The sequence below is a fragment of the Meles meles genome, chromosome 13 (assembly GCF_922984935.1).
Source record: "Meles meles chromosome 13, mMelMel3.1 paternal haplotype, whole genome shotgun sequence".
Lineage (NCBI taxonomy): Eukaryota > Metazoa > Chordata > Mammalia > Carnivora > Mustelidae > Meles > Meles meles.
In genome coordinates this window covers 64,474,950-64,488,529 of record NC_060078.1, presented here as the reverse complement: position 1 = coordinate 64,488,529, position 13,580 = coordinate 64,474,950, and the positions used below count along the sequence as shown (strand labels likewise).

Below are 13,580 nucleotides of genomic sequence, written 5' to 3'. Positions count from 1 at the left end.
ACAGTGCTGGGATATTCGACGTATCCCCCCATGTTCTCAGGAAGGATATCCTACATGTTTTCCTATAGAGAAGCCTACAGAACATGCCTGGGGAAAAGCATTATCTCTAGAAAAATAATTCTCCACTCCAGCCTTGAGGTGAGAGAGCGTTAAGATCACAGTTTAATGTTCTTTAAGTTGGACTGCAGAGGAGGAGGTCAATGTGAATCTCTCTTCAGGGGCAAGTGCACATTTGGAGAAAGTGCAAGAAGTGCATCACTTTTGCTGTGACCCTCTCTCAGCACTTCCAGGATTAGGCGATTTTACCAGTTGACAGCAGTTTATTCCAACAGGGTAGAATATTTCTTATTTTGTAGGACGTTCAATGCATTCATTCGTATCTCTGATTAACTTTAATCCCCACTGTCTCCAGTATACGCAGAGATGTTAAAACTTTGCTGTGCTCACATGGGCAGCACATGCACTAAGACTGGAAGGATACAGGGAAGAGTAGCGTGGCCCCTGCATGAGGAGGACACATAAATTCCTGAAGCCATCAGGCATGAGCCCTGAAACTATGAAACTCTCAAAACATAGGCGGTAACTCCTGGACATTGACCTTAGCGATGATTCTTTGGATTTCGTACCACAAGCAAAATCCACAGAAGCGCAACAAAACATGCGGGACTAAGTCAAACTGAAAAGTTCCTTCACAGCAAAGGAAACCGACACAATCAAAAGGCAACCTACCAAATGGTTGCATCTGAGAAGGGGCTAATATTCAAAATCTATGAAGAACTCATACAGCTCAACAGACCTAAAAACAGGCTGGTTAAAAAATGGGCAGAGGGGAGCGCCTGGGTGGCTCAATGGGTTAAAGCCTCTGCCTTCGGCTCAGGTCATGATCCGAGGGTCCTGAGATCGAGCCCCGCATCGGGCTCTCTGCTCAGCGTGGAGCCTGCTTCCTCCTCTCTCTCTGCCTGCCTCTCTGCCTACTTGTGGTCTCTCTCTGTCAAATAAATAAATAAAATCTTTAAAAAAAAAAATGGGCAGAGGATCTGAATAGACTTTTTCTAAGAACGAGCTACAACATCACTAATTATCAGGGAAATGCAAATCTAAACCTCCAGATACCACCTCACCTTCGTTAGAAAGGCCGTCAACGGGACAAGAAGTGTTGGTGAGGAGGTGGAGAACAGAAAAATCTAGTGCATTGTTACAGGAAAGTACACTGGTGTAGCCATTACGGAAAACAGTATGGAGTTTCCTCAAAAAAATAAAATTAGAACTAACCTATGATCCAGCAATTCCCCTTTCTGGATATTTACCTAAAAAAGAAAACAAGGGACGCCTGGGTGGCTCAGTTGTTTATGCTGCTGCCTTTGGCTCAGGTCGTGATCCCAGGGTCCTGGGATTGAGTCTGTATCAGGCTCCTTGCTGGGCAAGGAGCCTGCTTCTCTCGCTGCTGCTGCCGTTGCCTCTGCCTGCCTCTCTCCCTAGCAAATAAATAAAATCTTTAAAAAAGATAAAATAAAATAAAAAAAGAAAACACTAATTGGAAAGGATATGTACACCCATGTTCACTGCATTATTATTACAATAGCCAAGTTACAGAAACAACCTCCGTGTCCACAGATGAAGAATGTTTACATGTACATGCATGTGCACACAAACTCACATATATGCACACATATATTATGGAATGTTATTCTGCCACAAAAAAGATCGTGCCATTTGCAACAACATGGGTGGATCTTGAGGGCATTGTGCTAAATGCAGTATGTCAGACAGGAAAAAAAAAAAAATCCCTTAGGATCTCATATGTGAAATCTTAAAAACCAAAAAACAAAAAATCCTCAGAGAACAGATGGGTGGTTGCCAGATGCAGGGGGTGGAAATGTGAAAGAAATGGGCAAAAGTGGACAAAGGCTACAAACTTCCAGTTTTAAAGTAAAACATGAGGATATAGTGTATAGTAGGGTGAATATAGCTAATAGTACTGTGTTGTGTATTTATAAGTTACTAAGAGAATGGATCTTAAAAGTTCTCATCACAAGAAAAAAAGCAACTATGGAGGGTAAGGGATGTCATCATGACTTGTGATGATCATTTCATAATATATGCAAATATTGAATTATTATGTTATATACCTCAAGCTAATATAAAAAAAATTAGATAATTTTGCTGGGTACATGCTTCTAATAAAAGAGTCCCAATCCCATACCATCCTTTGAGCTGGGGGCAACCCTGTGGCCTCTCTTTTAAACTAGTTCAACCTGAGAGACAGAATCCAGGAATCAGCAGGTTTCCTCCTGTTGTAGTAATTGTTTGTATTAACTCAGAATTTCCCTAGTGGTGAAACAGTTTGTGTTTTTAGATAATCCTAATAATCCATTGAAATTGGCATTAAATCATATGCCTAAAGTATCAGTTAAGAAAATCTCAGAAGAAAGTAGGTATTTTTAGGTCAAATTATACACACATATACACACATATGTATATACATATTCTCTCTGTGTATATATAAACACACACACATACATATACACATATACATATATATACACATATGTATATATGAGACAGAAAGAGAAATTTTTTTAAAAGATTTTATTTATTTGACAGTGATCACAAGTAGGCAGTAGGCAGGCAGAGAGAGAGGGGAAAGCAGGCTCCCCGCCGAGCAGAGAGCCCGATGCGAGGCTCGATCCCAGGACCCTGAGATCATGACCCAAGCCAAAGACAGAGGCTTAACCCACTGAGCCACCCAGGCGCCCCCAGAAAGAGAAATTTTAAAGGTTTTATTTATTCAATTTTATTTACTCATTTGACAGAGAGAGACACAGGGAAAGAGGGAACACAAGCAGGGGAAGTGCGAGAGGGAGAAGCAGGCTTCCTACTCAGCAGGGAGCCCGATGCCAGGACCACAGGATCATGACCTGAGCTGAGGGCAGACACCCAACGACTGAGCCACCCAGGTACCCCAGAAAGAGAAATTCTTAAAAGATTAGAAGCTAAATTTTGTACTTCCTAATCTAAAGCTAGATTAACTTCAACTTCACTTTTACTTGTGTTCACATATAGGATTATGGTCTGTTTTTCCAAATGGTAGCCTCCCAGAAAAAGTTTCTATAAACCCAAAATGTGTCCATCTGCCCTCCTTCTTTCCTACTAAAAGGTTAACTCAGTTGAATCCTATTTTGCGTAAACTTGGTCGAATGAAAACTCAGATTTGTTAAAATAAAACATATAACATGATATGCATTTGAGATGGACCCTCTGGAAATCTTTAGAGAACATGTTCCCTTAACCAGCTTAAATGCTTGGAATAAAAGAAAACTAAAATGCCTGCGGTTTTCCAAGTAAACACGCTGCATGACAGGAGCAGAACATGCCAGTGCCATGTGGTGTGTTTGCAGCAGAGAAAGGGTGCCACGTGGAAACATTTATGTAGTTTAGGAAGTTGCATTCCAAAGGCCCTTTCCCGGAAATATGTTTGCACAGAAAAGGTAACTTTTTGTTTGAGCATCTTAAAATTATGCTAGTTTATGCCTACTTCATTTTAATGATTTCAAGACATTGGAGAGAGAGAGAAAGAGAGAGAGAACAAGTGGAGTATGATGGACCAGAGGGAGAGAGAAGCAGCTCCCTGCTGAGCTGGGGACTAGCTCCCCCACCCCCCACCGCGACTCAGAGCTCCATCCCAGGACCCTGACATCATTACTTGAGGAGAAACCAGGAGTCAGACGCTTAACCAACTAAGCCACCCAGGTGCCCCAAGATACGTATTTTTGATGTGCACCTCACACACGGTAGGACTTGATAAATCCATGTTGTGAATCACCCTTGATAAGAGGGACACTGAGGAGCAAAATCTATGGGACAGAATGTACGGAAGAAAATAGTAGTGGAGATGGTCAAATCGAAAACGATACGGTAACTCTCCGACGCTCTGTCTCTCCTTTGCCAGCCCCTGATTTCACCAACTCACATTTTGAGTCCTCTGAATTTCCTCAGTTCCTTGGGCTGCCATGGAGAACATCCTGTATTTCCAAATGCGCCCACCCGGCTAGGCTAGTCAACCACCTCTAAAGTTGAGAGCCCTTGTTTGAAACGCGCTCACCAACTCCTGCGGCTCCCGAGCCAGAGGTCAGTGAGCGCTGCACGGCGCTAGAAATCTTAACTCCATGGCTTACGGCCAAAGGCCATTGGTTCAATTACCCAGTACAGAGGTTCTCAGACAGTATGAGAATCACCTGAAGGGCTTGTCACAACACAGCACCCTAGATTTCCACCCCCAAAGTTTCTGATTAGGAGGTCTAGACTAGAACCCGAGAATTTCATTTCTAACAAATTCCCAGTGCTGCTGAGGCGGCTAGCGGAAGGCATGGGGATGACACTTTGGAGGAGCTCTGGTCTAGTGGGCCCAATACCTTTCAGATGACTAGGAGCTTTTCTAGAAACATCTGTCAGGGGGCACCTGGGTGGCTCAGTGGGTTAAGCCGCTGCCTTCGGCTCAGGTCATGATCTCAGCGTCCTGAGATCGAGTCCCGCATCGGGCTCTCTACTCAGCGGGGAGCATGCTTCCCTCTCTCTCTCTCTCTGCCTGCCTCTCTGCCTACTTGTGATCTCTCTCTGTCAAATACATAAATAAAATCTTAAAAAAAAAAAAAGAAAGTATCAGAAAAAAAAAAAAAAGACATCTGTCGGCAAGCCCTTGGCACTTCTGGCCTCAGTGAGGATTTGAGTATGTGCAGTAGGGGCGTGGACTATGAGCGGGGAGTGAGAAGGTCAAGTGCATTAGATTTCTATTCCATCCATCCTCAAGCTCTAGGGCTGAGAACTACAGGTATTCTAGGTGCCCAGTGGGTTTTCAGGTAATTACGCTTTTAAAGGATGAAGTCTGCCAGCTTGCAGTTTGAAGGCAAGCAGCCAAAAACTTGTGAGAAGAAAAAAGATACGGCCTTAAGGTGCTTGCCCAGAAGCTTTGAATTTATCTGATATAACCAGGTCATGACTTGAGGGGGAAGAAATTCTGCTTGTTAAAATAATCACTTACATTTCCTAACATTTGGGGAGAAGACCTCAGGGAAAGGTAGGTCTCTTTAAGCTCTGTAGATTTGTGGATTGCCTCCCCTCACAGGTGTAGCCCTTGGAGACTATGTAATTAAGAAAACGGAATAGTGTAGGAACACCTGCGTACGGAGTTGCGATGATTGGAATGAATCACACATCTGTCATAGAGGCACTGATGTTAGGCATATACAATCATAGCTTGATTATCAAACTATCCTAAATAGAAATAGAAATGAGATCCATAGTAAAAAGAGCTTTCTGAGCTAAGGGTTAAAGGACAAATAGAAAGCAGGTGTTCCTAAACAGAGCTTTAATGTTGCATTTATCTGCCCTACTCAAGTAATTTAGAAAGAGACGCATTCATTGTAGTCTTTGTGGAAGCATGGTTTTATTTCTCAACCTTGTTCTCCTTTCCCCTTTCAATTTTACAGATACAACCTGAGTCCCTACTCTGTGCAAAACCAGTGTACCAGATGTTTTGTTGGATACAAATGTAAGTAGAATATGCAAGCCTCTACTCTCAGCACACAGAGAGAGGTACACAAGGTATTATTTGAGGAATGTGGAGGAGGGGTTATAATGGGTTCCTCTTACAAAAACCCTCCATTAATAGAATCACCCCAACTCAACAAGGGGCTCAGAGAGATGAGTATCAATTAAATTAATGATGCATTTTCCACATTAACTCCATAGTTAGAAGGAAAGTCAGAAAATCTATGATTCAGAAATAGAAGATTATAGGCCCTCCTCCTTAAAATTAATCTCCATGAGGGGCACATGGGTGGCTCATTGGGTTAAAGCCTCTGCCTTCGGCTCAGGTCATGATCCCAGGGTCCTGGGATGGAGCCCTGCATCAGGCTCTCTACTCGGGAGGGAGCCTGCTTCCCCCCCTCCCTCTGCCTACTTGTGATCTCTGTCAAGTAAATAAATAAAATCTTTAAAAAAAATTAATCTCCATGACCCTGAAATTTGAGTCACAGAGGTATCCTAATCCCTTAGCTAATGTCTTCAGACTAATCTAGGTACCTGACTGTATGTATGCTCTTACCGTGTTTTTTCTTGATATTCTTCCCTCCTGTGGATGGAGAATGTCTTTATTGCCTTTATCCTCCTGTCTAGGGTGTCTCTTCTATTTCTTTCTTTGAAAAGCAAGCTAAAACGCTTTCTTCCCTCAGAGAAAAAAACTTGAATTAAATTGCTTTTTCATGAGGACTAAAATGTATACTCCTAAATACAAACTCTAGGGGATACTTGGAGTCCCTTTACAATTTGGGATAATCTGGGGTCCTGAAAAGACTAGATAGAGGATGGCATGTCAGCCCCCCAGCATACCTTGTAACTGTATGTTCAAGGGAGCTGCGATTTGTTTTAAGTTTCTTTCTTTCTTTCTTTCCTTCTCTTTCGAGAAAGAGAGAGAGAACAGAGGAGAGGGCAGAGTGTGAAGGAGAGAGACAATCCCGCACTGAGTGTGGAGCTCAGTGTGGGACTCCACATGGGACTTGATCTCATGACCCCAAGATCATGCCCCTGAGATCATGCAGGACCTGAGAGGAAATCAAGAGTCCAACATTTAACCAACAGAGACATCCAGGTGTGCCAAGGGAGCAGAGATTTGAAGAAGATATTAGGAATAGCCACTGATCTGTTCTTCCTATTTTCACTTTATTCTTAACAATCACTACACAGCATCCAGAGTGATCCTTTTAAAACTAAATTAAATCTATGCCTTCGCTCAAAACTCTATGGCTTTCTCTCTTTGAATGTAAGATCCATAAGGCAGAGTTCTATGTTTTTCTTTGCAATGTCCACTGCTGTCTGTACAAAGCCTAAAACTACCATCTAGTGAGCACCCAGAAAATATTTATTATATAGATGATAAATAGATGGATAGATAGACAGATAGACAGACAGAGAGATAGACAGATAAATAGATAAGGAACATCTTCTCTTCTCAATCCTGCCTTCTATTGCCTCGGTTCAAGTCCTTATTATAACACTTGGCCTGTTTTTTTCTGTATTTAGCTACAGTAGTGTGTGCCTATAGTTGTATAAAAACTAGAAAACATAAATAAAAATAAAGAGGAAAATGAAAGTTATATAGAGCCCCATCATCCAAAGTTAACATTTTGGTATATATTCTTCTAAGTACGTCCTGTAGTAATAGTGTCTGCCATTATAGCCCATCCCTGACCGTACTCCTGTATCAAGCACAGCCTTAATGTTGCCACTAGTTGCATTGGTTTCCGGTGGCTGCTATAACAAATTATCACAAACTGGTGGTTTAAAACAAGATAAATGTATTTGCTGGCACTTCTAGAGGTCAGAAGCCAAGGTAGTGGCAGTCTTACATGTCTTCTGGGACTCCAGGAGAGAATCTCTTCTTTACCTTTCCAGTTTCTTATGGTTGCTGGCTTTCTTGGCTTATAGTCACATCTATCTGACATGACTTCACATCAACATCTCCGGTGTGTGTCTGTTCTCCTCTGTCTCTTAAGATTCTTGTCATTGGATTTAGTCTCTACTCAAATAATACAGAATAAACTTATCTCAAGATCCTCAACTTAATTACATCTGCAAAGACTATTTTTTCATATAAGATCACATTCACAGATCCTAGGGATCTGATGTGGATATATATATAGATAGATAGATAGATAGATAGATAGATAGATAGATATAGATATATATTTCCCTCCCTTGGGGGGGGTGGCATAACCTTTCAACCTACTATACCAGCATTAAATTCCTAAAACAACATAAATCTCTCTGTGACTGCTGTTTAAAAATCCTTCAGTGGTCTCCATTGCCTAAGTACTCCAGACTCCTTTGCATGGCTTGAAAAGCATTTGTGATCTGAAACTTGCCTAATCCTCCAGGACTACAGGCTTTGTAATGGCAGACAGCTCTTCCTGGCCACCCAACCCCAGTGATGTCTAAAGAGAAAAATAGAAAAGAAGGGATTGTTGGGAAAACTGGACTGCTTCCTAATCAGACAGCTAGAGGTACAGAATATGGAGATTTGGTATTTTGTGTAAATGTGACAATTTGAATTCATCAGTGGGTCAGAGCACCGATCACGGAGATTAATTTATACTTGTATTTTTCATCACCTGGAACAATACTTGACATTAATAAATTATTAATATATTTCATTGAAAGGAGTGAATGGATGCAAGCATTGAATTCACGGTTCAAAAACTTGAATTCTTTTTCCCACCCAGTGTTTGCCTTTCTGCTGCCCCTCCTAGCTCAAGTTGTTTTCCACACATTTGTTTTTGAATCTCTCTTTTAGAGGAGTATTCTTATTTATGTCTCACTGAATTAATTTCTCCGAAAAGGAGCCCATTATTCCTGCCTCTCTCTATTGTTCAGATGTTGTATCAGTGCAGGATAATAGGAGCGAGGTAGAAGCTATGCTAAGTGACAAAGTGTGAAGTGTGAAATTCACATGTACTACTTAGTCATTTTCTCTCTTCTGTCTCTTTTTCCTAATGCCTTAAAGGTAATAGTCTGAATCAAGCCTCTGTAGTTGTTTACTCCTTTCTGACTGAATTAGCTGGGGCAGTTCTGTCTCTCTGATTTATTGTTGAGTCTCATCTACTTTCCATTGCTTTCAGGCATTATTTTTTTTCTTTCATTCTCTTAAAAAAATTAAAATTGCCCACAGTCCTCCTCCATGGTTACTTGGTTTGACAAATTTATCAGAAAATGTAGAGAATGGCTTAGAGTAGATTGCATTAGCCCTGGTGTATCTGTGATACAAGATCATTAAGTTTACAGGAAATTTTTCTGAGATGGTGAGCAACAAAGCCCCAGCAGGAAGCAGAGCATTATCGGGGTACCAGGGCAAGTACCTGGTGGGGGTGGCCTGTCCCAGTGCAGACAAAAATGGGGGTACAGGATATTTTCTTTTGAGGATTTAAAAACAATAATACCACGATATAATGTCAGTCTACCTTTTTTTTTTTTTTTCCCAATTTAGAGAAGTTTTAGTTTCACAGCTCAACTGAGGGGAAGGTTTAGAGATTTTCCATATAACTCTTGCTCCCCAAACCTACAGCTTTCCCCATTTATATCAGCATCCCACACCAGAGTGGTACATTTGTTAAACTGATAAGCCTATAATGACACATCATAATCATCAAAAATCCATAGTTCATATTATGGCTCACTCTTGTATTCTATGGGTTTGGGTATTCTATGTCTAATGATCTATCCATCATTGTGGTATCACACAGAATTTTTCACTGCCCTAAAAATCCTCTATCTGCCTATTCAACCCTCCACCACCCTCACACTCATCCCTGGAGACCACTACATCTTCTTACTGTCTCTACAGTTTCATGGTTTCCAGCATGCAATATAATTTGAATCATATGGTATATAGTCTTTTCAGATTGGCTTCTTTCACTTAATAATAAAAATTTAAGGTTCTGCTCTGTCTCTTCATAACTCAATAGCTCATTTATTTTTTGCTCTGAATAACCTTCCATTGTCTAGCTATCCTGCAGTCTACTATTTTTCATTCACCACTGAAGGACATCTTGGTTGCTACCATATTTGGGCAAATATGAATAAACATCTCTATGCAAGTTTATGTATGGACATGAGTTTTCAATGCCTTTGGGGAAATATTAAGAAGCATAATTGCTGGGTCATATGGCTAGAGCATGTTTAGTTTCATAAGAAAGTGCTAAACTATTTTCCAAAGCATACTATTTTGCATTCCCAAAGTAATGAAAGAGAATTCCTGTTGCCCACATTCTCTCTGATCTGGTACTGTCACTGTTCTGAATTCTGGGCATTCTAATAGGGGTGCAGTGGTATCTCTGTCTACTTTTTATTATCACTGTGAACCAATAATTGCAAACAATGTCAGTGATAAAACACTCCTTCATAGAAAAATGTATTTTGTTGGTCTAAGTTTTTTTTTTTTTTAAGATTTTATTTATTTATTTGACAGAGAGAGAGACCACAAGTAGGCAGAGAGGCAGGCAGAGAGAGAGGAGGAAGCAGGCTCCCCGGTGAGCAGAGAGCCCAACGTGGGGCTCGATCCCAGGACCCTGAGACCATGACCTGAGCCGAAGGCAGCAGCTTAATCCACTGAGCCACCCAGGCGCCCCCTTGTTGGTCTAAGTTTTAAGCCATTATTCCAATTACTGCATTTTAAAATATAGGTATAAGATCTAAATTAGTTTATATTTATTATTCTTTAATAAACATTGTGTTCTACATGGAAGGTAACGATATTAACCTACATACAGTAGTTCTGTGTTTTTAATGTTCAGAATAGTTTAAGATTGCTGAAGGCACGGTGCATCTCGAAGGTCTATAGCACTATATGGTCCTGAATTTAAAAAGTAGATTAAAAATAATGGCAGTGCAGTGACTACAAAGACCAAGATAGAGAACTTGAGTTGGTTTAATTCGGTCATTGTATTTGCCCCCTTAGAACTTTTTGTGTTCAAAATTTTTCTACTGAAGCAACACTTAAAAGCTGAAAAAAATCTATTTGGAAGAGAATGACATGGAAATTATTATAATTTCTGGAATTTAATATGAAAAGGAATTTTTATATCTTTAGAAAATTTACCCTGGAGTTTAGGATTTTTCTTAATGATTTGTCTATTGCTTCATGTGAAAGAAATTTTTGAAACTAAGATTAATAAAATGTTTTTTTCAACTATTAATAAAGACAGATTAAGTTTGGCAAATGCGGCTGTATTATCTACTGAATAAGGATGTGTGAAAAGAATCAATTTGGATGATATCATTTACTAATTTGCAGAAGGTAAGGTGTAAAACCAGAAACTGTCATACTATTATTCATTACTGGGTCCAATATATAGGTATACCTTTCCCCCTTTGTCTAAAAACATAAGGTACTTAAAATTGTTAATTATTACTTTTTTCTTTTTTAACATTATATTATTTTAAATTATTTGTTAATTAGCATGATTATGTAAATGGATTTCAATAAAGGAAAATTTCAGTTTGCATTTTCTTCCCCTCTTCCAGCTAGTATTATCTCTGGCTAATCTTTTCATTTCATGATTAATATTGAAAATAAATCTGCTGTTGTATGGAAGAGGCAAATGTTGAAAAAATAATGAACTGTTCTGACTTTCAAGTATGCTAGGAAATTAAGCAGTGAGTTTAACTGGGTTGCTAAAATGCTGAGCTAGGAAGGTAGAGGTTTCGAAGAACATCAATGCACAGAAAAGGAGTTATAAGAATGTATCAGCCTAAATTCAGTAAGAAAGAGTCAAAAGTGAACTATGGCAAGACCTTTCATTTCTTATTTGAGGCCCCACCTATATGTAAATGATCATCTCCAGGACCCTGTTTCTCTGATGGTGTCATCCTATTACCTTCTACAGTACTAAACTTTTGGGAATCTTGTCCCAGAAACCAATTGGCTCCAGGTAGCCCATCTCCAAAAGTATAGGTCTCTAATTTTGAGACAATTGAAATCATTAATAAATAAAATGGGTGGCTCAATCACTTAAATGTCTGCCTTCAGCTCAGGTCATGATCCTAGGGTCCTAGGATTGAACCCCCGCATCAGGCTCCTTGCTCAGTGGGGAACCTGCTTCTCCTGTGCCCTCTGCCTGCCAATCCCCTTGGCTTGTTTTCTCTTTCTGTCAAATAAATAAATAAAATCTTTATTTAAAAAAAGACTAAGGGAAAATTAATGGAAGATTTAAAAAAACACATTGTTAGTGTGTCTGTAAGTGAGTAGTTGATAATAAATAGTTTATAACTGAGAATTGCCCTCTATATTGCAGTAGGATGGGACAGACTCATCTAACTCCTCCTTTGAAGACCTGGAGATGCTTCATAAAGGGTCTAATGTGGTGGGTAAGATTCTGAAGACACACATCCCCTATCTCAGAAACTACCTGAGTTATTTCAAAAATAATCCTAATACTTGGCTGGGTTTTAGAAGAGCTAATGAATATAAACAAACAGGCTTGTCAGCGTCTGGGAGGAATCGGCTGAAAGAATTTGCTAAATCCACAAAACAAGTAAATCTTTGCTTAAGACTTGCACATGCCATTAATTAAACATTTTTATTGTGTGGCGCTTTTTTTTTTAATGAAAAAGAAACATCTTCCATTATGTGAACAGGTCTATAAATAATAAATGGATTAACCAATTTTAGCTGAATGTCAACGAATTTTAGCCAGATCCTGCAGAAACACAGTGCCCTTTTACTGCCTGTCATTAAAAGAAAAGGGTTTTAACACTTTGCTAAAGGAGGAGACAAAGGAAAGGGACCAGAGCATCTAGAGACCACTGGTTAAAAGGCAAACCATTGAAACATTTTTCCATATCTGAAATATGTACCAGTTACTTTCTTCCATCATCCAAGTACAGAGCTTGACTGTGAACTTTTATCAAGCTAAGTCCAGAGACTATCTAAGCACCATAAGAAATAGGAGGTAAGTTCCTTGAGGACAAATATTAGGCTGGGTAGTTTTCAATTATTTATATGTTCTATGACTTATCATCATAACCACATTTGCTTGCATGAGTCGATTGTCTTGCCTTGAAAGATGCTTAATGATAATTCTAATAGCCAATAAATATACATATTCATTATGAACCATGCATTGTGCTAAACACTTTAAATAAAACCTATGAGTTAGGCAGGATTGTTATGCTCCCTTAACAATTCATGAGAAACAGTTGCTTTATAAGCTTGTACCTATTAAGATAATCTTTAGATATAAGAAAACTGACTCAGGATTCACAAATAAGCTGATTTAACTTATCAGTACTTGGCTTCTATTTATTATATAATAGCCAATAAATATTTTTCCCATGGCTCCTTGATGTCCAGCCCAGTTGTGCAGAACTCCCCACACTGATTTCTTGGTTCTTCCATTTTCCCTGAATATTCTCAATACTCCTAGAATCCAGAATGAACATCTTTATTGATAAACTATGGCTTAGAAATGTCCTATAAAATGGTAGTTCTAGACTGTCAGAAAAGTCTATGTTCTTCTGTTAATATCTTCCAGCTATTATAGCAAGATGATAGCAAGAACTTTCTTAGAGGAAACTTCTGGACGTGGTCTTCATTAATGTCACTTCTATTTATTTAGGGATTCTTACAGGTAACAACTTGAATTATTTAAAACTGAAGAGGAAAATTACTCAGAGAAGGCCCCACAAGATGGAAAGTTACTAGCAATGCTAAGAGATAACCAGGAGCCCCACTTGAGCAAGAGATAACCAGTCATTTCTGCTTCTATAGACAGGCTTCCAGCCACAAGCTTCCTGCAGTGTCCTAACTGCTGTTCCCACCTAAAACAACTCCCTCCCCTATTTAAACCCACCTGCCAGCAGTCAGCACAGCCCTTGGAACAAGACCCCCTGCACCATCCTATAAAAGCTCTGTAACCCTACAGCCCAGGGCCCAGAATTTCGAGAGCGAGCTCACCTGGGTCTGCCAGCGTAAAACTAAGCCCGAGTTCTCCTACTTCTCCAAATGTTGCTTGGCTTCTCAGTGGTCTGAT

General features: G+C 39.7%; 1 non-coding gene across 1 annotated transcript; it reads left to right on the top strand.

Annotated features, from left to right (window-relative positions):
• Positions 1 to 439: 439 nt before the first annotated feature.
• On the top strand, positions 440 to 546 carry LOC123955879. The gene has a single exon (XR_006821420.1). It is a non-coding gene; the product is annotated as a U6 spliceosomal RNA (small nuclear RNA).
• Positions 547 to 13,580: the final 13,034 nt, after the last annotated feature.